A 23876-nucleotide genomic window follows, 5' to 3' on the forward strand; every position below is an offset into this window, starting at 1 on the left:
TATCAGAAAATACTCTGTTTTCATCAGATTTTTTTTTAATGCTTGGCACTATTATCACATTAAAATGAATCACTGAAGATAACTTCATTCAAATTTTGAATTTTGCTGTATGATTTTGATGCACTTACTGTTCTATAATTATGATTTAAAATACATTGCAGAGAGCAACTTGCAATACTTTTAACTAGGTATAATCTGTCTGGTTTTAGTCTGAGATGGCGAGACATTTCATATGATCAGCAATGGATTTATGTTGCCTGTTTAGAAAATAGAAATGGATTTCCATTAGCTTTAAATTTATCAGTATCTAGTCTTTATAAGGTTTGCAGAGGAAAAGGGGTTAAAAGAAGGTTTGAATTCTGTCTCTAATATTTCCTAAAAACTTTGTAAAAAAAAAAAAAAAAAAAAAAAAAAAAAATTCTATGCCACAAAAGCCCATTAAATATTCAAACTCTTAATATATGTTCCTCAATAACAAATGTACAGTTAGATAACACATAAAGAATTATGAATGACTAATTATATTTTGCATATTACAGCAAAGACAATTAGCAAATAGCTTTTATATGCAAAATAAATGAAAAAAGTAATTAAGATGCACTAACTAGAGCAGCAATATCAAGTCTGTTGTCTTGAGATTCATTCCTACAAACATAATAATTATGCATTCATTGTCATATAATTAAAACAGCTCTGTCCTTTAGAAAACTGGTTATTTACTGTATAATAACCTGAACAGTGGCAGAAGTTCCTCATAATGGTGAGAAGGATAATTAAATATTTCGTCTTGGAGTTTGCTTTCCCAGTTCAGTTTATTATCTGAAACTTGTACAAGAAAACATTTTGTCTGGAATTCCAAAACATCTTCCTAGTCCTTCTGTTCGATAGTGTGAACATTCTGCCTTTCTGTCTTATATTGCACGGAATAATGATGCTTTTGGCTACCGTTTACTTCTTCCAGACCATCCAGCTGACCAAACCATTCACCAAGAAGCTATTCTATTATGAATAGCAATGAAAAATTGCCCCACGTTTAACATTCTACAGTCTAGAAGCAGGATGGCTTTGTGGTTAAGACACAGATCTGAGGAGATCTAGGTTCAACTCCTACCTTGCCATGGACTCCCTGTGTGACCTTCGTAAATCACTTATGCCCCAGTCCTCTAAAAACATGCTGGATCCATGAAAGAGAGCACTTGGTCTGGCCCCAGCTGCCTCCATTGCTCACCTCCATGCTGGCAAATTCCAAACCTTTTGGGGTAAGAAAAAGTAGCGCCTGGTGCTCACTGGGTTCCCTGAATAGCTGCTCTGCCTGTACGCCTTTCTCTCCAACGTGCACCTGCAAGTGGTTTTCAGGCAGCTAGATGTGGTACTACGTCTTCTATCCAGCTTCTCGTTGGACCTGGATGTACAACAGATAAAGCAGTTCCAAATATGCCTTTGCATTTAATGAATCAGCGAAAGGTGGGATTCACGGTGGCATGGAGGGGCCTAAACAAAGAGGGTCCAGCTTATCCCCAAGGTAGGATTACCGGGAAGAGAGATGTGGGGGAATCCCCTGTACAGGTCCGTCTCTGTGTCACAGATAGGATTTCTGCAAAGGCCAGTGTATGTAAAGGGAACATCAGGAAAGGGACACTGGGTATCACTATTGGGGGTTACTGGACTTGTGCAAGTAGCACAAAGGGCTGCAGCTTCTATTGAAGATCATAGGCTAGAGAAGCAGCCGTAGAGGCCATCTCCATGCTTTCAGGCAAGGTTGTAGGTAGATTTCATTGTCTTCAGATCCAACTCTCTGCATCTGCAAAGAATCCAGTTACCAGGGCTGTAGGTTGGAGATTTGAACTTCACCCAGAAGGAATGAATAAACCAGACCTTTCTAACAACTCTGGTAAGTGATCAGTTCTCGTAAATAAAATTGACGAATTTTCCTGCAATTCCACAGTAAGCAAGGGAAAGCCGACTCAGACCCTACCGCAGATTTCATAGATTCCAAGGCCAGAAGAGATCACTGTGATCATCTAGTCTGCCCTCCTGTATCACACAGGCCAGGGAACTTTCCGAGAATATTCCGAGAGCAGAGCTTTTACAAAAACAGCCCATCTTGATTTAAAAAATATCATTGATGGAAAATCCACCACAACCCTGGGTAAGTTGTTCCAATGACTAATCTCACTCCCTGTTAAAAATGTGCACCTTATTTCCAGTCTGAATTAGTCTAACGTCGACTTCCAGCCAGTGGATCTTGCTATATTTTTCTGTGCTAGATTAATAAATGTTCACTCTGCATGTAGATATTTATAGACTGCAATCAAGTCACCCCTTAACCCTCTCTTGTTAAGCCGAGTAGATAGAGAAGATTCATGTGCAGCTTCTCAGTGGATAAGTAAGTTCTGCGGTGAAAATGGAGAAGTGACTTTACAGTCTGGACTGAATAATTTACTCAGGCTAACATTGCAAGAATGATCTAAGGGCCAGATTCACCGTTGCATTATTCCAGCCATGGAACCTTTCAACTCTCTATCCATCATCTATATAGCAAGGTCCTTGTATTGACAAGCACCACTGTAGTACATAGGCATTTAATGGGCCTGGCCCGTGCATACTGAAGTCAGTGGGGCAACCCTTTATAAACAATGTTTCGCTAACACCCCAGGACCAAATTCTGCCATTGGACGGGTGAGAGCAAACCCCTTTGAGCCGAATGGGCCCAAGTGTGCAGGGGTGTGAGCTGCTGCAACTGCGCTGAGTTACACCTGCTAGCCCTATCGTGAGATTGACTCACTGGGAGTCAAGTGTTGCTATCTGAGAGCAGAAATTGGTCCTGTTCCGACAGCATTATTACCGTCAAAGAAAATGCCACGCAGACTGTTGCTTTCTCCTTCTAACGTAACAGAAAATGTGGAGCCTTTTTCTGTTCAATAAGACTTGTTTATTTACCCAGACTCTGTGCTGTCTGCATTGAAGAGTTGATGGCTACAGTTTGTTTTGGCATGGCTGTTTCAGTATCAATTGTACAGATCCGATGGGTAAGAAATATAGGGTCCAAGCCCGCAGCCCCTCACTCAGGTGGCATGGTGCCATTGAAATCACAGGGCCTGCTTGTGGGAGCAAGGCTTTGCAGGGCTGCACGCATGGTTTGCGTCCTGCTCAAAGCGCGGGTTCGCTCCTGCTCCTGTTGACGCAATGGCCAATCTCCCATTGATTTCAGCGGGAGTGGATTATCTCCTTCTGTCTCAGTAGCTACTGAGCACTTCGTTTTCTAAATAGCTTCAAATAAAAAATGAGAGCGAATTGATTTATTATTCCCGTCTCGCTCTCCCGTCACAGAACCCTGAGAGCCCAGTTGGCCTTCTGCAATGCTCCACACTCCACTGGAACCCAGGCCTGGGTATAACTGCTCACTCTGCTCCGCTGCTGGGGCAAGGCTGTGTCCGGCTGCGTCCACTCGCCATCCTAGCCACTCCACAGAGGACACTGTCCAAAGCTGACATTCTAGAGAGCGCAGCTTTATGCTCTGACTCCGCATTGCACCCTCCCAGCCTGCTGCACTGGCCACACTCTTACAGAGAACAGTGGGTGGGTGCACTCGGTTCTCCCTGCCAAACAACCCCTAGGGGATGGATGCTTATCAAGTACTCTGAACATATCCGGGCTGACATCTTTGCCACTCCCTCCATTCCCCTCCCCCTTCACTGTCTCCCATCTTTTCCTCTTCCACCACCCAACCTAGTTCAACCAGATACTTTTCCCCCTTCCCTTCCCCAAATCTAATCTCCTGCCTTGATCTCTTTCTTCCCAGCACAATCATGTCTCAGGCTGATAGAGCCAGGTTAGACCCAGTGACTCCCATTCTCTCCCTCGGGGTTCTTTTTCCTTCCTCACTTGCCACCTCACCCCCTAATTTTGCTGCTGTTTCCAAGGTGAGATTTGAGCCCACTTCATAGCCTCTACTAAACCCCTTCTGGGCGCTCTCATAAGACCTTATGCTCTCTGAAGCTTTCCCAAATTAGAGGCATCACAGAATAATGGCTGCATCTCTGACTCTGGGGAAGATTTGAGACCATCAGGACTGGAAATCAGCCTATCACAGAACCCACCATGAAATGTACTGAGTGTCTAAGAAAAGGAAAAGGAGAGTGGACTGTACTATGCATGAACGGAATGGCTTACCCGTAGATACAATGGCCAGGCCAAATGTTAACAAAGGTGGGGTTCAGTTCAAGCTTTGGGTTAGTCCTCCAAACTGTTGTTGTCTTTATCAGGGCCTAAAGCTCCCTTCCCATGTAAAACGAATTGAATGGGAAATGAAGCATTTCAGAGAGACCCTCTATGAACCGATGCTTTGAACATCTTCTCCCCTCCATTTGGGCAAGCAGTGACAGCATGTAAGTAACATGACCTACAAATACTGCCCAGCCCCAAGATCTGCAGGAACTGCCTGGGAATACCTGGGCAGGGTCCCCCATTGGATCCATGCTGTTCCCCATAGCACTGGCATGTCTTATAAAAGTGGCGTGCTGCATTGACTGACCTACCACCAGCCCATGCTCATACAACTTCCATGGTCTGCCAGAGCTCTGCGGGGAATGAGGGAGATGCTGGGCAGCACTAATATACTACACATGCTCTAGCCATCTTTATTTATCCTGCTCGGATGGAATATGCTGCAGAGTGACTTTCCCCCCACACCTCCCCCTTCTTGCTGGCCATCTGAAGGCGATACTATGGCATACCCTCTTCCTCCTCCCTCGCCCCTCCAAAGCATTGAGGACCCTCTTGCTCCTCTTCATGATGTGAAGTGATGGGGAGCATGAGCCCTTATAGTGAAGCCTAGTGGTTAGAGCATGAAATTTGGGAGCAGGATTCCTGGGTTCTAGTTCCAGCTTTGTGGGTCACTGCCTGTCCTTAGGTAAGTGTCTTGACTTTTCTCTGTCCCAGGTTACCCAACAGGGATAGTGAGAAGCGTAATTAGTGTTTGTAAAGTCCTTTGAGATCCTGTTATAATAGGCACTATGTGAGTGCAAAGTACTATAATTATTATGATACACATCATAGGAGAATTATATTATCTAATTAGACTATATTCATTTCAACGCAGCAGGCAGAAGTGCCCAATTTTCATTTTAACTTCTTATTGTACTTGCATCCAGAAAATGAAAGTTTCTGAAAATAAAACCAGCTAAGAAAGAACAACAGCCCCAACCTCTGTTGAATATTGAATCATTAAATGTACTTTATGCATAGCCTTGCAGGGATTCGATTTATCAGTAATGTTGATTTCACCATACACACACAACTGACAAAAAATATTTCCATCAATAATAATCGAAATTTATAGGGAGGCAAAGAAAGAAAAATAGTGCTTGAGAACTTATTAGGGTTTGACCTAAGGATATTTCCTGTGTATATTTTGACATATGATGTTGAAAATTTGCGCTTTCACAGTTACAAAGCTTTAACTTTCTGAATCACAACATTGACAGTCATTAAGTATTATTGTTTGACCCCCAACCCACCCTATTGTCTGACCTCACCCCGAATTTAAATAGATAAAAGTAGGGGGGAAATGCGTAAAAATAAATATTGAAATTATCTGCTGAAATTATAAAAAAACAAAAACAAAAAAAAACTAATTTTGCCCACCCGATTTACACAAATGAGTCATCAGTTGGAACTTTGAAGCATGTAATGAAAATGAAGCAACACGTATATACACGAAACACAATATACAATTGCTGCAACAATAATGCATACATTCATTTCTGACTAGTTATCTTGGTCTTTTTGGAAAGCTGATTTTGATTTCCAACTTTTCTGTGTCCTTATTCTTATACCCAGGATCTCAAACGCAGTTTGGCATACAATTAGAGGAGTGAAGATTTGTGTAGGAAGTTTTATACTTGCCCATACAAGTGCTGACAGTTTAAGTGAAAATAGGAGTTTCTCCTTGATCTCAGATGAAATCAGTGGGAAAATGTGTGTCTCCCTAGAAGTTGCAACACACTTTAAAAATTGGGAAAGCAGAATATTGGGTAAAATATACACAGAACAGTCTATATCAGGTTTGTTATTTCAGGGTATGTCTATACTATCGTCTAGACACGATAAATCGACCCCCGAGCACTCTCCCATCGACTCCTGTACTTCACGGGAACGAGAGCACAGTCAGGAGTCGATGGGGGAGCATCAGCAGTTGACTCACCGCAGTGAAGACACGACGGTGAGTAGATCTAAGTACAGCTGTGTTATTCACTTAGCTGAAGTTGCGTAACTTAGATCGATTCCCTTCCTAGTGTAGGCCTGGCCTAAGAAGAATAGATCAAACTAGGCCCTGGAGTGAGTTAACATTAATTTAACACTGCAGTAAAATCTAGGGGCAACAGTAAGTTTTAAGAAGGGTGGCCTCCCTTTTGCACCTGCAAAATGAATTGTGGATGCTGAGCTGAGGGCTTCTGTCTCTGTCACCTGATTCTGGCCCTGATTCAGAAAGGCGATTAACCAGATGTATAACTGTAAGTATGTGAGTAGTCTCACTGAAGTCTCTGAACATAACGGCCATACTAGGTCAGACCAATGGTCCATCTAAACCAATATCCTGTCTTCCAACCCTGGCCAATGCTATATGCTTCAGAGGGAATGAGCAGAACAGGGCAATTGTGAATGATCAATCCCCTGTCATCCAGTCCCAGCTTCTGGAATTTGGAGGTTTAGGGATACCTGGAGCATGGCGTTGTTTTCCCTGATTATCTTGGCTAACAGCAGTGCAGTTCATAGTTAGAGGCAGAAGTACTCAGATTTGCCCTCCCAAGCTGGGCCTCAACCCCTCCTGAAAATGTCCATTAAAATTAAAAGGAGAACTTGTGACACCTTAGAGACTAACAAATTTATTTGAGCATAAGCTTTTGTGGCTCACGAAAGTTTATGCTCAAATAAATTTGTTAGTCTCTAAGGTGCCACAAGTACTCCATTTCTTTTTGTGGATACAAACTAACACGGCTGCTACTCTGAAACCTGTCATTAAAATTAAGATGATGACTTTGTTTTGGCTGCCATTCTGTTTGAAACCATAGAGTTGTAAAGAGTATACAGCAAGGCCAGCTCCATAAATTGGTCTTTTCTTTACTTCAGAATTTCAAGGCACAAGACCAATCATTTCCTTCCCCTTTCCAGGGCACGGTTCCCATGCAGTTTGTCTTTCTGTTGCAGAAGTGGTCCATTGTTGCATTTCTCCTAAGCACAATGGTCAGAACACTGCACTAGGCCAGCAACTGGGGTTTCATAAAGCAACGTTCAAAGAGGAGCAGAAAGGGTGCAGTTATGGGAAAGAATGTGCTTGGTTAGGGATAAGAAGCCTCTCTCGCTATAAAAAGAGCCCTGAAAGTAGAGAAAAATAAAATTCCACTCACTACAAGCCAGCCACATTCTCCTGTAATAATCCAGAATGAACATTGATTCTGAAGAAGTCACTTCTTCAAACTTTAATGCAACAATTAAGTATTCCATTGTCATGGCTCAATTAAATGGTATGGCCTGAGAAAATTGGGGATTGTAAAGTGAGGATGGAATGTGCTTTGATCCTCTTTCCAGGGTTATTGTTTCATTAATAAATGAACATGTCATTTGTCTCACCAGAGGGAGCTCATGCCCTCCAGGCTTTTTCCCTTTTTGTTCAGGTTTTATAAAGATGAATTTCCAGTGCTCTGAAATACCATGGATTAGTAGTTAAGCCTGACAGCACTTCGGGGAGTAGTGGGCTTAAAGTGCCTCACACAGGTCTCCAAAGCACTTGTTTACTAATAGAGGAAATCAGCGACCGTCTGCAGCTGCTGATATCGCATTACCATTTGGAAAGACAGTAGCTGAGATAACAAATCACACAGTTTTAATAATTACTCCTGCATTCCAGTTTTTGTTTCCTGCATAACTGCAAAGGCTGGATTTCTTCCAAATAAACAGATAAAAACAGTATGGAACTTTTATCTTTTAATGATAATGACAACACATCATGTTTCACTGAAAGTTTCCTGCTGGATTTTTTTCTGATTTCTAGAGTTTCAATAAAATGTAATTATACTTTATAATTCAACTCTTTTAATCTTCACTTCAAAAACTATTCATAGTTAGCAAGTTGCTAGGCATGGGAGGCGGGTGACAACGGCAACGGACTTCCCCCATATTGGGTGCTTCACAAATTCTATCTTGGGTAAACCTGTCATTGAAACTATATACACAAACTGAGCTACTTTGCATTCAAATTAATACCTCATTTAATTTGAATGTAAACTAGCTCCATTGATGCGGTTATTAAAAAAATAATAACTAAGGCATCTGGCAATGAATGGATGTTTAAGATATGATACATTTACAACATATTTCTTATTTTTAATCCCAGATTGAACCTACATGAGACGAACCTTATAAAATCTGTGTAGTTCATATGTGTTCTGGGAATCAAAATGTGCCCATTCTACAAATACTGGATTTGACTTCATGTGGTTTGTTCAAACAACTCTGCACATTGTTGTTTAGTATAGTAGAAGAAGGGAAACTTATTTGCTAAATAATTACAGAGACTTATTTTGAGAGGATGGGGGCGGAAAAGAGAAGAATACCTAAATGGTATCTTCCTCTCCCACCCTGAAATGTACAAATTAGAAGGTAACCAAAACTTTTCTCAGAGCTTTTAGTTTGCTTACGATCAGTCCATGTTCCACTGGGTGATTAAAGAAAGCTTTTTTTAAAGCATTACTTCAGAATGATCTTAATTGGTGCAAGGTTGAGCCCTTTCTAGGAGGGGAGGGAAAAGGTTGAATAGCCTTTTCAAGTCACATGAAAGTTTCTAGGATGAATGTACGATAATTAGATTAATAAGTAGCTTAATTTATCACAGCTGAGGATTTCAACAGCCACACATTAGAGCAAGAAAAAAAAAAGATTAGTGTGATTCCAGTTTGTAAAAATTGTACTGAAACTTGATTAACCTTAAACACAAAGTGCCTTTCTTTTTGTGTGTAAATTTGGTGGTTAAAGAAAAAAACACTAAAATAATCAGGAAAGTCCTGTTCTCTTCCTTTGTGTTTTCCACTAATGAGAGGTATCAGGATTGTTCACAACAACTTTCCCTATGACGTTATTCTTCCTAACATGTTGGATTTGAACTGAAATCTGCAGTATTGGATTTTTCCGTTCTCAAAGATGTGCTTCTGATGTGGCGTCTATTCTAGTTATATACAGCTTTGGTCTTAGCCATTTTAATAAGAATCTAATGAATGTAACGAGGAAAAAAGACCCTATAGATATATAATATTTTAATGCTAAATTTATACACCTTTATGCCACTGACCAAAAAAAAAGGGGGGGAGGGTAAAACGGGTACTACATACTACTCAGGTATGGAAAATGACTTGAACTGAAGACATGAAAGATTGGTCAATTATTGACACTGATCAGTTATGAGATATCACTTAGTGCAATGTACAATTTGTAAAACAAGGATTCTTTTTATAGCAGAGGAATTCCTCTGTTGACCTGAACATCTCTTTGAAACCAACTGTAGCCAGTCTAAAAGCAGGCCAACAATTCCACGTATAAAAGAGAATCATTGACTGTAAACAATAGATTTGAGTTAAATTATTCTAGAACTTCTAGCCATTCCTGAGTCTCCTTCTCTTTTTTCCTTACAGAGCAATCTCTTTACAGAAAGACTGCTTTCTGATGTTCCCCATCCATGCCGAGGTAGCTGTGTGTATTGTCATTATTTATCAGCGCGAACGTCAGATTGCATTAACCCAACCCCCTTAACTCTTGTAGCGCTATAAACAAAATGTCCCAATGCTTTGATTAAGCCTGTTGGTACCAGAATTAGCAACACCCACTGAAGACTCTGGAATACAGTCGTAAGGTACCTGTCAACATTCAACAGCCATCAGCATGTTGAGAAGACCTAGTGCAAACCCAGCAGTACACAGATGTGTTTCTCCCAAGTGTGTGATTCCCTGTACAAAACACCTCTTTGAAACAGGATGATAGCGGAAGGTTTGTTAATACTCATCGGCAACTCCAACCAGGTACTCGCAGCCTAAAAATATAATACTTTAAAGAAATAAAATATAGGCCGTTTCTTTTAATTTTATCTTGCACGTAAGAGATGACTAGGAATGCTAATGAAAGGGAAAGAGTTGAGAGTGTAATTATAGCCAAGAGTGCATATTGCAAATTCTGTAATGTCTGAAAGGTTAACAAAGGCAAAGAGAGATCATACAAATGAAAGTGGTTAAGGGCACTCATGCATTGGCCCGTTTGATAAGATTGATAACTGTAACCACTAGCTTAGGAGAATCGATTTCCACTGTAGGAGAGCTCTCCGGATGCTCCCATCTTTTCTTCTGTTTATATGAAAGTGAAGCTTTAAAGATGTTTTTATCATCTAATGGCAAATATGACACACAGTTAAAAACAGAATCTTTTTATAATCTTGGAAAGAAAATTTAAGCAGGCCAGTGGTTCACTTTAATTATGTATATTGAACAAATTTAAAGAGATGAGAAGAAACTTGTTTTTCAGCCCACTGAACCCAAGTGCTTGCCTTAATCTAAAATGGGTATCTAATTATTGTTTAACATTATTTATTAGGAGGAGTTATGACCTCTAATTTGCCTTTAAATGATTAATTTAGTGTTTAAATAAAGCTCCTTTTATTTAATAATGTTTTCTTTAACCAATCTTCACTAATGTCAATAAACTCTTTGTTTAACCTTCTTAAAGGAAACATTTTCTCAGCTCTGAGACAATTATGAATTACCAAACCCATATAGAAAAATGAGCTAAGTAATTATCTAATTTATTACAACGTGGTTAAGAATAGAATATTTCACATCAGTAACATAAAGTAGGAAACAGGAAATTATTTCCTTAATACAGTGCATTTTAAACCACATGCAGGAGTTTGAGATGGTAATGCAATGCAGGAGTACTACAAAATATTAATAATTTGGCTAAATGAACAGACCCACTTTTATTCTAATTCTGAAGTGGTGCTCAGATTAGAATTTTCAGACACAAATTGAGCAGCAGTAATATACATCTACATATGTGGATGGATGGTTAGATTTGGAACAGTGGCCTAGATCCTCAGGTCCAGCCAAACCGTGGTAAGCACAAGACCCAAACTTGAAGGCAAAGGTGGCTTTATGCCACTTCTATGGTTCCTCAGTCTGGGGCCAGTTGGGGGCTGCTTCAGATGCTGATGCTAGTTAGAGCAGGCCAGTATCTCTAGCGTGAACTGGGTAGCTTTCAGATTATACTTGATAAAGTGTGTGTGTGTATGTGTTTACATGTGCACACCCATATATTTATATATATGGTTGTGCACGTGTGTGTGTATATCTATATGTGTGTGTGTGTATATATATATATACACACATGCGTGCGCACACACACACACACACACACATATATATATATATTGGCCAACATATTCAAAAGTGGATGCTTAAAGTTTGCCACTCTACATACACTTAGGGTGACCAGATAGCAAGTTCTACATTGTGCCACATTCCCTGGCCTGAGAAGCCTACCAGATGCAATGAGACAAGACAAAAGAAGACAAGACCCATTGCCGGGCAGGAAACTTCAGGAAAGGGAAGTTGTGGAAAGTTACCCGGCGGCACTGAGAGACTTCTTTTAGGCTTCTTTTAAAAAAGGGAGGTGGAGGAGGAGAGAAAGAGGTTGCTTCGCTCCGGGGAAGCCTAGAAGAAGAGCAGCAGGACTCAAACTGCCAAGCCAAGTGTGGGAGAAAGTGACGAAGAAAACAGCCAGGAGAGAAGCTGGGAAGCGGGTGGAGAAAGAGAGGAGGAAATGAGAGCAGAGTCTCAAGGGTGAGAATGAGGAGCTTGAAGGTAAAGTGTGGTGAGAGGCTGGAAGCCATCAAAGGTGCTATGGCTGGAGCATCAGGAACTGGCTTAGCAGCTGCGCTTTGAATAGCCTGAAGGAAGGAGAGAAAGTAATCGGTACGCATCACACCCTTGGATTGCCAGGTTCAATCCAGTTGGCTCAGACACGATCATGTGACTTAACATGGACAGGAACTATTTCTCTTTTGGGTGACTGCTGAGTAGACTTCTGAACGACTGATGGGCTCCCCTTGGTTGAGACAGGTCAGATGATCATGGGAGGGAAAACAGAGAAACCTCTGCCCCAGGTGACTGCTGCTGCTGCAGAGGAGAGGGCAAAACCACCCTGAGCTGCTTGAGACATTAAAATGTAGCCCACACTAAGTGCAGCAACTGGAGGCTAGAGCATATTTATTTGTCCTCTCTTATCCTTAGGCTTGTCACCTGCATTGTAGCAGACAGGGGGACTAGTTACATGCTGTTCATGAGAGCCTAGGCGAGGCCAGTGCAACCCAATGTGCTGGAGGAGGTGCTGTTATAGCTGCATGAAATCCTGAATCCTTTAGGGATGGGTGGGAGAAGGTCAGCTGCTTACCCATTGCTCCAGAGAGTCCCCTCTAAAGGGGGTTCATCACCCTAGAGGGCACTCTTTGATCTTCCCTGGCTGCAGCAGGGAGTACAGGGTGGGGGGGAGGGGAGAAACAGGGCCTGTGAGGGAGGAGAAGGTGGGCCATGAGCGCTGGTGGAGGGCACCTCAAATTGCCCCACCCTGCACCCAAAGGTCAGGGAGCTTCTTGAAAGTGAAGAACTGGAGCAGTCTCAGCCTCTAGATCCATGTAGCCCAAGAGTAGGGGCAGAGACAGAGGGAGGAATGCAGAGGAACCCCTCATTGAGTTTCTTTACCTCAAATAATTAGTCCTGTTGCTCAAGTGGCAGAGGTCTGGGCTGGGGATCTGAAGGTGCATGGTTCAGAAAACCTGCTGATGGATAACATGCGGTGTCTTTATTACAGGAAGGTCTGGCAGCTCCCCCTGTCGTTAAGGTTGCCCAACATTTCCCATTATAAGACCCTGTTTTCAATTGCTTATAACTTTGTCAAATTGTAGCTGTTGAGGTGGAAATTCTCCATGCCAGGGATCTACCTTGGGCTAAAAGTTTATGGAAATTTCAGCCATAATGTTCGAGCCCTTTCTAAGAACAATGGGTGGTGGGAGAGGAATACATCATTTCTGCAACCACTTTGATGAGAAGCTCTAACACCCTGATACTTTGGAGCAGGGCCTGGAAACATGTTGTGGGTAAGTGGATTTCCCTGGTGTCAAGGGTCTGCCTTTGGCTAGCTCTGTGAAAATTTGCTCACATTTGGCCAAGTTACAAGCATCCAAAAAATCTCACTCCGCATATGCTCAGTAGAGGCTCATTTGAGCTTGGTAGCTAAATTCTCCAAAGAGTTTGTCCTCACTGAGCATGCTCTATCCACGGCATATGCACCGTCCCCACTGAGAATCTGCAGCCAACGCCGGCAGCAGCTGAGCAGAAGTATCTCTGCAATTTGCACTGGACACCAGGACTGAGAGTAGGGAGACTGTCTCTCCTGTGCTCTCAATGCACCATGCCTAGGCAGGGGTAAGGAGAAGGTGGAGTAAGCCTGACTGGAATGCAGAGGGGTGAAGAATAGGGGAGAGGAGGTGGCAGGAGCTGTCAGAGTGATGGTGGGTGGAGAGGAGCAGAGAGGGGAGGAGGATAGGAACCGAGTGGGGAGGGGTGGAAGCGAGGAGGACATGGTGGGTGGATAGGAGCCGAGGGGAGAGAGAGAAATGGGGACAGGAGCAAAGGGGAGAAGTAAGGAAGGAGAGGGGGATCAACTGAAACAATGGTATGTGGTCCTCCAGTTAGGCAGTATCATGTTTTATACACACAGGAGAGCCAAGTTAAATTTGTATGGACATCCTGAATTCTGGCATTTCCTGACTTTTGATGCTTGACTTTGCAACCTTAAAACCTTCCTTTAAAATATTTTTTTCCTCAGGTGGGGTGGGGACGTTTGTTTGGTTTTGGATGTAAAAGAATACACAGAAAGCTCTGTGCTTAGGGCTCTGAACCTGGGTTCAGTTCCCACCTCGGCCACAGACACCCTGTGTGCTCCTTGAACAAGTCATGTAGGGTGAGTTTCACAAAAATATTTAGGCACCCAAGTCAATGGGAGTTAAGTATCTAAGTATCTTTGTGAAGCATCTTGGTGATGAGGGCCATATGAGTAACTAGATAGATGTAGATATTTCACAGCCAGATTACTCAGGTAAAATTTCCATTGAAATCAATGGGTCACACCTGAGGAGCTGCCTTGGATTTGGTGGGAGTTGCAGATATCTCTCAGCATTTAGCCCATGAGAGTTTTGCTTGATCAAATGCTTTAGTATTTGGCTCAGTTTCCAGCAAATCAGTTATTTGTCCTTCCTCTGGGGGATCCAACAAGGGTCCAATCCATGCAGGTGCTGAGCTCCATCAATGCCCAATGAAGTGGTAGAACATGCAAGTAGGATGTGGACTTCAGTATTGCCAACCCCAAGCATTCAAAAATCATGAGTCTGACCCCCGCAAAATGAGATTGGCTTAAAAATCCTGAGACTTTAAAAAATAATTAGTGGGCTCTTTTTATTTACTGTCCGGTTTCCAAGCCTTTAGGGTGCACTCGGGTTGTGGTTTTAAGCTTTTCCTCACAACCTTGATGAAAGCTGAGATTCTCATATATTCACATGACTCCAAAAGCGAGGACTTGAAGAAATACATCAAATATCATGAGAAAAATTGAGCAGAGAGCTGAGTCTCCAGTCCAAAGCTAGCAGCAAAGTTGGGGATGGAAGATAGCGATTGGACCAAGCAGAGGATACTGGAACTGGGTACCTTCCCATTAGGGGCTACCACATGTAGTTTTTCACCATCGGCAGGGACCACATGTGCAGCAGGAGCCTGCTGAGAGAGAGCTGCTTGAAAGCACTTCTTTGCACATTATGGAAGTTCCATCTTCTCTGTAGGAAGCACTTCCTTGTCCTGCAGTTTGGGTTTTTCTCCCATCCATAGTTGGGTGAGATACAGGAAAATGTGTGTTCTGTGGAGAGTAGTTCATTTAATGGTATGTGTACTGCTGTTGCATTGGGTGTCAATGCAAGGTAAATAGGGAACCATCATAAAGCAGGGATCAATTCCTGGCCCTACACTGCACTATTTAACCTTTTTATCAATGACCTGGAAGAAAACATAAAATCATCACTGGTAAAGTTCCACGGCCTGTGTTCTACAGGAGATCAGACTAGATGATCACGATGGTCCCTTCTGGCCTTGGAATCCATGCCTGTGCACTGTGTATTGGTGTGGTGTGGGCCGCCTGTCCCCTTTTGCAGCTGGCCCAAACAAACCACAGCACTGATGCAGATAATTAAAGACCTTTGGCTGCCACTTTATTAGCAGATTGAATTTAGCTGAAAAGTAGGATGTTGCTTAGCAGCATCCCAGGTCCAAGTGGTCTTATGAACTCCACATAGACCCAAAATGCCATGGGGCACAACTATGCCCTACTTTTCGGAGGTGGACAATGGTAAGACAACCCCACCCTTCATCCCTTCCCTGTGGAAGAAAGTAGGCCCTTTGCCATGCCTGTACTTGATACTAAGCCCTGTCCCCATCAACAGAGTCACCACCAGCAGCCCTAGCCAGTCCAAACCTGCATTTGGTGTCCTAGAGAGGCCAATTAGCCAGGGATTAGCAACAGGTGTTTCAGTGTTGAACATGTTCATTCCCCACTACCTAATGCTGATATTTCTAATATTCCATCCTCACCTAGCTCTTTATAGGAGTATTTGAGACCACACAACAACAAGGTCTGGATAATGCCATCTTGACAACCAGATGTCCCTTTTAACCCTAACCCGCAAACTAACCTCTTTGTAAGTAATGCGATCGTTGCCTACAAAGTGAATGATAAGGACTGTGGAGTCCTTCCAGAAGTCCCTTCCAAGGCTAGCGATGATGGGATGAGCAACTTCTGCAACAACCCCTTGATGCTGTGCCGTGACATCTGGAACGTAGGGGCTCTGAATCCAGCTGTGTGCCTTGCCCCAGGCTTTCTATGTGCTTCTGTTCCCAATGAATGCAGCTGTGCCCACCAATCCAGATATTCACAGAGGAATCCAACTCTCACAGTCCCTGGATAAAAGGGGAATAAAAGGATATAAGCAATTACCTGGCACAAAACCTCTAGGCTGTCACCTCTACTTAGCCTTTTGGCTCCTGGCATATGATGAAAGCAATCCAAGCACCATCTCAGCTGTGTCTGGGTGCCTGATGCATACCTCCAAAGGTGGCAATAGCCGTGGCTGCCTCCGTGCAGCGTAAGTGGGCATCATACTGCTCTCAACACAGCCATCGCAGGCTAGTCCCTTCATTAAAATGCCTATAAACCAGCAGCCAACCATCCCTGTGCATGACCAATTGCCCGTTGCTCACTAAGTGTAGAGAGAGGCGCCAGGATAAATTGCCCTGCTCCATCTTTCATGCAGGAAGGTCTATTCCTCTGAATTCACTTAATAGGTCTATGGAAAACAGGGCTGACCCATATTTTCCCATTCCCCCACTGGGGGTTGCTTAATTGCAGTCTATCCTTGGAGACACATGGGAGGAGCTTCCCCAAGCAAAATGCCCCCCAAATCATCACCCGGAAGACTCCTAAATAGGATGTAGTCCTGTTTATTCGCCTATATGGTCCCAAGTACCTTGTAGCACTTGGGTGACAAGGATCCTTCTGATTAGCACTCCTCCTTATTCTCATCACCCTTAGAACATGGATTCCCCAATTACCTTGCAAAGACCAAGAGTTCCAGCTAGCCAAGAACAGAATGTTATGTCTCAAAGGCATATTGCAAGGGTGGATGGGGAGACAGCTGTTGCCTGACCAGCAAGACCACAAATTGAGCAATCTAGACTTCTGGCAAGGCCATCGGTAGCCCTTGTTCCTTTCAGAAAGAAAGGAGCTGAAGAAACTGCCCCAATAACTTCTCCCAACTCTCTGGGGCCGCTGATTTTTCTAGAGAGCCATGCAAGATCTGAGTTGTTGAGAGTCCATGGGACTTAGAGAATTTGGAGCCAGCCCTTGCAACTTGTCTATATGGAAACAAGATAAAGGCAGCCTCTATGCTGCTACTCATTCCTGTGAAGTGCCTTGTGATAAAATAAGAAGAGAAGCAGGGTCCCTTTTTCTGCCACAGGGCAGAAAGTAATGTTATGGGAGCCGACAGGAGAATGCCATGTGACCTTGCGTAGGCCACATGCAGACCTGTCACTAGCTTAAAATAATATTGAATACTAATGAACTAGGCAACAGGGTAAAGCTATTTTAGGTCACATTGTGCTCAGATACCATCGCAATGGGTGCATAGAAAACCCTAGACAGAATAGTTAGAGATAGATGATTCTGTCGCGGCCCTTCTGATTGTGCATTGCCCTTAAAAGAAAATAAAGGGAAAGCAAACTGGAAACTTTGTTCTTGTTTGTTTACTAGAACAACTTGGAAATCATGTTGTAAATTCACCCCCTTCCCTCCCATTCCATGCTGAAATGATCGTTTCAGCCATAAAATACAGTGAAATTTCATTTGCAGCATATGACATTGGGGAAATAACCGATATATTTTCTTATGCAAGGGAAGAGAATTATGGTTGGCTAGTCTCTGATACAGCTTAGTTGTGATTACATAGAACAAAGAAGTTAGTTACCATCAAAGATTTTAATGCCAGAAGGGACCATTATTCTCATCTAGTCTCACCTACGCCATAGATCCTCGCCCAGTGATTCCTGCATCAAGCCTATCGCTTGTGGTTAAACTACAGCGTGTCTTTTAGAAAGACGTCCAATCCTGATTTAACTACTCCAAGAATCCCCCTGCCCCTTGGTGGGTACATTTGTTAAAGTAGATTTGGGTTCTCCCAATGGTTCATATATTTTAATTTAATCAGTAAGCTGTAGTTAGAATCTGAATGAGTGTAATCTTATCACGGTTTCGTCCCTTTGCAAGAAATTAATCATATGGATTAGACGGGACCAGCCCTTAGCCATTCAAACATATAAAGTAGAGGGACAGTGCCAAATGTGAAGTGAGCTGTAGCTCACGAAAGCTTATGCTCAAATAAATTTGTTAGTCTCTAAGGTGCCATAAGTACTCCCTTTTTTTTTAGTGCCAAATGTGAGATCCTTGTCATAAACATTGACCTTTGAAGGTGTGTTGCCTAGTATATGCTGGCTAGCATCTATCTATCTATCTCATATTAATAATATATATGATCCACCATCTATCTATCTATCTATCTATCTATCTATCTATCTATCTATCTATCTATCTATTAGTGTGCATTAAGCACCAATAATATTAAGCACACATATTGTAACAGTGATACAGCCTAAAATGTCCTAAACCATAGTCCTGTTCACTTATGCTAAGAATCCCATAACTCCTTACATTTGCTGAAGTAAGTATTTGGCATAAGCGGATAGGAAACTTGTCAAAATCAAGATACATTCGCTGTAGTCTTAGTACAAGCTAGGGAGGTACCTTCTCGGAGCAGGACCTGGAATGTTAGTATCCAAAACAAAGATAAGGAAAGAACAGAACAAGAAGTTATAGAACTGGGACAAACCGATGGGTTGGATTTTAATGACATGTACAGAGATGTATAACTTGTAAAATCATCATATAAATAATATCAGGTGAAATGTGTATCTTGGAGAGCACACCTTCTGCATAACGGGAATGTAACATCACTTCCCAGAGACTAGAATCGTACTGAACCTTTTTCCAGTACTGTATCATTATTGGCTTATAGCAGTAAACCTGACTGACATTGGTTATTTGGTCTCATGGGTATACTTCATAACAAACCAAAGTGTAATCAAGCAATTGACCATACCATTTATCAACAGCAGCCTCATTATTCCAACATATTCTGGGCTGTTCTAGAATTTGGACCATTAAGTTCCCTGCATCTGACTGAGGTAAGAGTAAAGCAAAAGACAGGGATGCCTTTTAGCAGTGCAAGGCATCTGTCTACACAAGACCCACAGAACACCTTTAACTGGATGATATTTTACAAACTTACACTTGATGCTGGTTTAAAAGTTGTTATACTTTAAAAATTAGAGTAGGAATAAAAATAATACTTAACTTTTATAGTGCTTTTCATCAGCAGATTACAAAGCACTTTACAAAGGGGGGGTCAGTTTCATTAAGCCCATTTTACAGATGGGAACACAGAGCCACACAACAGTGAAATAGCTTGCTCGTTCACCTGTGCATCTACCAATGTGATATATGCCATCATGTGCCAGCAATGCCCCTCTGCCATGTACATTGGCCAAACTGGACAGTCTCTACGTAAAAGAATGAATGGACACAAATCAGACGTCAAGAATTATAACATTCAAAAACCAGTTGGAGAACACTTCAATCTCTCTGGTCACTCGATCACAGACCTAAGAGTGGCTATACTTCAACAAAAAAGCTTCAAAAACAGACTCCAACGAGAGACTGCTGAATTGGAATTAATTTGCAAACTGGATACAATTAACTTAGGCTTGAATAGAGACTGGGAATGGATGAGTCATTACACAAAGTAAAACTATTTCCCCATGGTATTTCTCCCTCCCACCCCACCCCCCACTGTTCCTCTGATATTCTTGTTAACTGCTGGAATTAGCCTACCTGCTTGTCACCATGAAAGGTTTTCCTCCTTCCCCCCCCCCCCCCGCTGTTGGTGATGGCTTATCTTAAGTGATCACTCTCCTTACAGTGTGTATGATAAACCCATTGTTTCATGTTCTCTGTGTGTGTGTATATAAATCTCTCCTCTGTTTTTTCCACCAAATGCATCCGATGAAGTGAGCTGTAGCTCACGAAAGCTTATGCTCTAATAAATTTGTTAGTCTCTAAGGTGCCACAAGTACTCCTTTTCTTTTTGCGAATACAGACTAACACGGCTGCTACTCTGAAGCTTGCCTAAAGTCATCTTGCTTTGAACCTAAGTCTTTTGAGTCACCATCTAGTGCTTTATCTACTAGGCCACACAGCCTCTCCCTAGTACTTCCTTAATGTTTTACATCATCCTACTTTTCTTTTTCATTTGTGTTTTAATTTAGGATATGTCTACACTAGAATTGTAAATCAGCCTATATTTCCAGCCGCTCCTGCCATGAAATTGACAAGACAGCTAACAGCCGATGTTAGAGACATAGTGTCTATACAGACTCTGCATCGCCCTAAACACAGCGACAGAAGCCCTACGCCTCTCATGGAGGTGGAGTTATTTTGTTGCTGTAGCAGGGCACTTACATCAGTGGGAGGAAGACTGTAGTGTAGACACTTTAGGTCGGCATAAATTGCCTTATGTTGATCTAAATGTGTAATGTAAACCAGCCCTTAGCCTTGCAAAATTCTACTACCCTGCTTGAATGGGGGCAAGTAATATGGATTGATGAATGAATAAAATATCATTTTCCCCACTACCATCTTTTAGTAAAGGGTTGGTGCGTAGAGTTTGTGACTGGGCTGTTACATTTTCATTTTAATCGTTATTATTATATGTATCACACTAGTGCCTAGGAGCCCAGTCACGGACCAGGACCGGATTGTGCTGGGAGCTGTATGAACACATGACAAAAAGACAATCCTTGCCCCAAGACCTTATGGTGTTGAAGGCTATTTTAAGTAACTTTTTTTTCCTATCTCCAGATAGTTAAGTCATGTTTTGAAAGTAGAGCCTGCATGACAGGAATTAGTTTGGTTTTTCATTTTTCTTATACATTTATTAAAAGTAATCATATTTCAGTTTTTGCTTTAAGACCAGGATTTCATTTAAGAACGTGGAAGTGTTCCCAACATTTATTTTATTTCAAAATATACGGATGTCTGTTCTAAGAGAGAAAACCAGGAACAAACCCTATTCTGTGTAGAGGTACCCCAACTGGTAGAATCTTTCAAAACTGGTAAAATCTTTTAAAAGTGCAACCACTGTACCTCTTGGAGGTGCAAAGTAAGAATCGTTTGTTCCATACCCCATTCATTTTCTCATTTTACAATGGATGCAGATTATTTCAAATCATTTCTCGTCTTCTCATGGCCGATGTGCACAAAAAGCTTGAAGATGGTACATATGCTACATGATCCTGTTTTGGTTTTACTCTCATGTTTATTTTCATCCTGAAATTAATTGCCCCATAATGTCTGATTGGCTTTATCAATTAGCATTTGCTGTAGGGAAATACGTTAGTGCCTAATAAAGCATAATGATTTTTTTTCTTATTTGCCAAGGGGGTTATTAATAAACGTCCCCTCTGGGGTTAGAATGTGCTCTGGTGTTTGCTTTAGGGGAAACAAGGGATTGTAGGAAAATCCTAACCAAACTGAGCTATAATTAGAAAGAAAGTGTTAGCAATTAGAACTATATGTTAGGCTGCGCCCACTGTAGTCAACAGCAAACCTCCCATTGACTTCGGTGGTAGCATGACCAGACTTTGTTTTCCACCTCCAGAAGGTCCTGAAGTGCTGGGTTTTCTTTTGTTTTTAGCTATAATGAGAAATATTGCATTGTTTGGCCTTGCCAATCTCAGAGCATGAAAGCATTTGCACACTGGGTAAGATCCTGACTGGGGTGCCAGAACCAGGGGGCCAAGGAGCCATGGCCCTCCCACTTTTGCAAGTGGATGGGGCTGGCCCATCCACTTTTCACCATGAGCCCCTCCCCCTGCTCTTCCTTTTCCCCCTGAGGCTCCGCCCCCAGCCAGGCTGGAAGCTGGAGCCTGGCCCAGGAAGCCCAGACAGATGTGGGGAGCCACGGACCCTCCACCTACCCTGGGTGGGAGGTCTGTGGGGGTGGGGACACAGGCCAGGGGCTGCTCTCGGGCCCCCCACCCCAGGCAGGTGGAGAGACCCGGGCTCCCGGAGGTGGGTCTGATGCATCCCCAGGAGCAGCCCGTGCATGGGAAGAGGAAGTGCCATCCCCCTGCCGCCCAGCTGGGACTAGCAACTTGAGCCAGGTGCATGGTAGGAGCCAAAAGCCAGGGTGTCTCCAGCCCTGCCCATCCCCAGCTCCAGGCGCACCTCAATAGTCAGTGAGAGGGACAGAGAGAACCCAGCTCTGCCCCCCAAGGCGGCGATTTGCATCTCCCCTGGCTGCTCCCGACGTCTGAACCAGATGTGCCCCCGCCCCTGCAACTGCTGCCTGGGAAGGGCATGTGAATGAATTTTTCTGCAGGGAAAAGGTAAAATATGCAGGGCACATTAATTCTGCACTTGTGCAGTGGTGCAGTATTACCCTATGAGTAAAACTTTGCATTGTAAACCTTTACTTAGAAAAATCAGATATAAATATTAGATATTGAGGGTCTTACTCGTTGGTGGGTCTCTTGTCCACTTGTCTCAGGACCCAGTGGTGGGAGAAAGCATAGAATCACAGAATCATGGGCTTGGAAGGGACTTCAAGAGGTCATCTAGTCCAGTCCCCTGCACTCAAGTCTGGAGTGAGTATTATCTAGACCATTTCTGACAGGTGTTTGTCTAACCTGCTGTTAAAAATATCCAATGATGCAAATTCCATAACTTCCCTGGGCAATTTATTCCAGTGTTTAACCACCCTGATAGTTAGGAAGTTTTTCCTAATGTCCAGCCTAACCTCCCTTGCTGCAATTTAAGCCCATAGCTTCTTGTCCTGCCCTCAGAGGTTAAAGTGAATAATTTTTCTCCCTCTGCCTTATAACAACTTTTTATGTTCTTGACAACAATTATCATGTCCCCTCTCAGTCTTCTCTTCTCCAGACTAAACAAACTCAATTTTTTCAATCTTCCCTCATAGGCCATATTTTTTAGACCTTTAATCATTTTTGTTGCTCTGCTCTGGACTTTCTCCAATTTGTCCACATCTTTCCTGAAATGTGGCACCCAGAACTGGACACAATACTCCAGTTAAGGCCTAATCAGCGTGGAGTAGAGCAGAACAATTACTTCTCGTGTCTTGCTTACAGCACCGCTACTAATATATCCCAGAATGATATTTGCTTTTTTTACAACAGCGTTACGCTGTTGACTCATATTTAGCTTGTGATCCACTATGAACCTTCCTAAACTGGAGCCAGTTGCTATGGCTCCTACTACAATTTGTTGCAGCCTCGGGTTTGCCCTTTTTTCTCCTGTCTTTGTTTCAATTTTTGGTGGTTTCGGCTCCGTTGTGACAAGATCCTTTCTCCTTCACACCTCTGTCCCCTACTCCGTAAGGCTCCAATGTAGATTTCTTGCCCTGTGGAGTAGAAACTATTGTTGATATCTCAGACTGGGGGATTCCCAGGCTACTATCAAAGACTGGTTTACTTTCAGTAGACGGGTTTAATATCCGACCAGCTATCTTTGCGGAGGGGGTGTCTTGTCTCATATTCACTGACTTTGATTGCAGAAAAAAAAAAGAGCAGCAGTCACATTGGCTCTTCTATATAGGCTCTGGATTTAAATGCCCCAAAGCGGGGAAATGAAACAGTTAATAGAGTCGCATAGCAATGCTAACTCATCCCCATAGCTTGTGCTTGGATTGATTGTGCTCGATGCAGCAGTCAGTGGGAGAAGTTTTGTGGCCTCTGTTATGCAGGAAGTCAGACTAGATGATCATAATGGTTCCTTCTGGCCTTAAATTCAATGAAGCCATGAATCTTATTTATCGGGTGGGTAATACACTTGCCCCTAAAGACATTAATACACTCTACCTAGGTATAACGTGGTCCTTGGGAGCCAAAAAATCTTACCGCGTTATAGGTGAAACCACGTTATATCGAATTTGCTTTAGCCTCGAGTATTTCCGTTATTAATAGTCACTTCCCACTCCCTGACTGACCCCTCAGAATCCCTGACCCATCTAACCCCCCTCCGGCTCCCTGTCCCCTCACTGCCCTGACCCC

At 42.7% G+C, this 23876-nt stretch overlaps 1 long non-coding RNA gene across 1 annotated transcript in view; it reads right to left on the minus strand.

Annotated features, from left to right (window-relative positions):
* Positions 1 to 639: 639 nt before the first annotated feature.
* Positions 640 to 23876, minus strand: part of LOC122460735 — a 97060-nt gene continuing 73823 nt past the window's right edge. Inside the window, exons 2-3 of the long non-coding RNA XR_006282209.1 lie at positions 15833 to 16097; positions 640 to 1402 (exon numbers count right to left, since the gene is read on the minus strand). This is a non-coding gene — a long non-coding RNA (uncharacterized LOC122460735). The remainder of the gene's footprint in view (positions 1403 to 15832; positions 16098 to 23876) is intronic.

Source organism: Dermochelys coriacea, chromosome 6 (genome assembly GCF_009764565.3).
Source record: "Dermochelys coriacea isolate rDerCor1 chromosome 6, rDerCor1.pri.v4, whole genome shotgun sequence".
NCBI classification, from domain to species: domain Eukaryota; kingdom Metazoa; phylum Chordata; order Testudines; family Dermochelyidae; genus Dermochelys; species Dermochelys coriacea.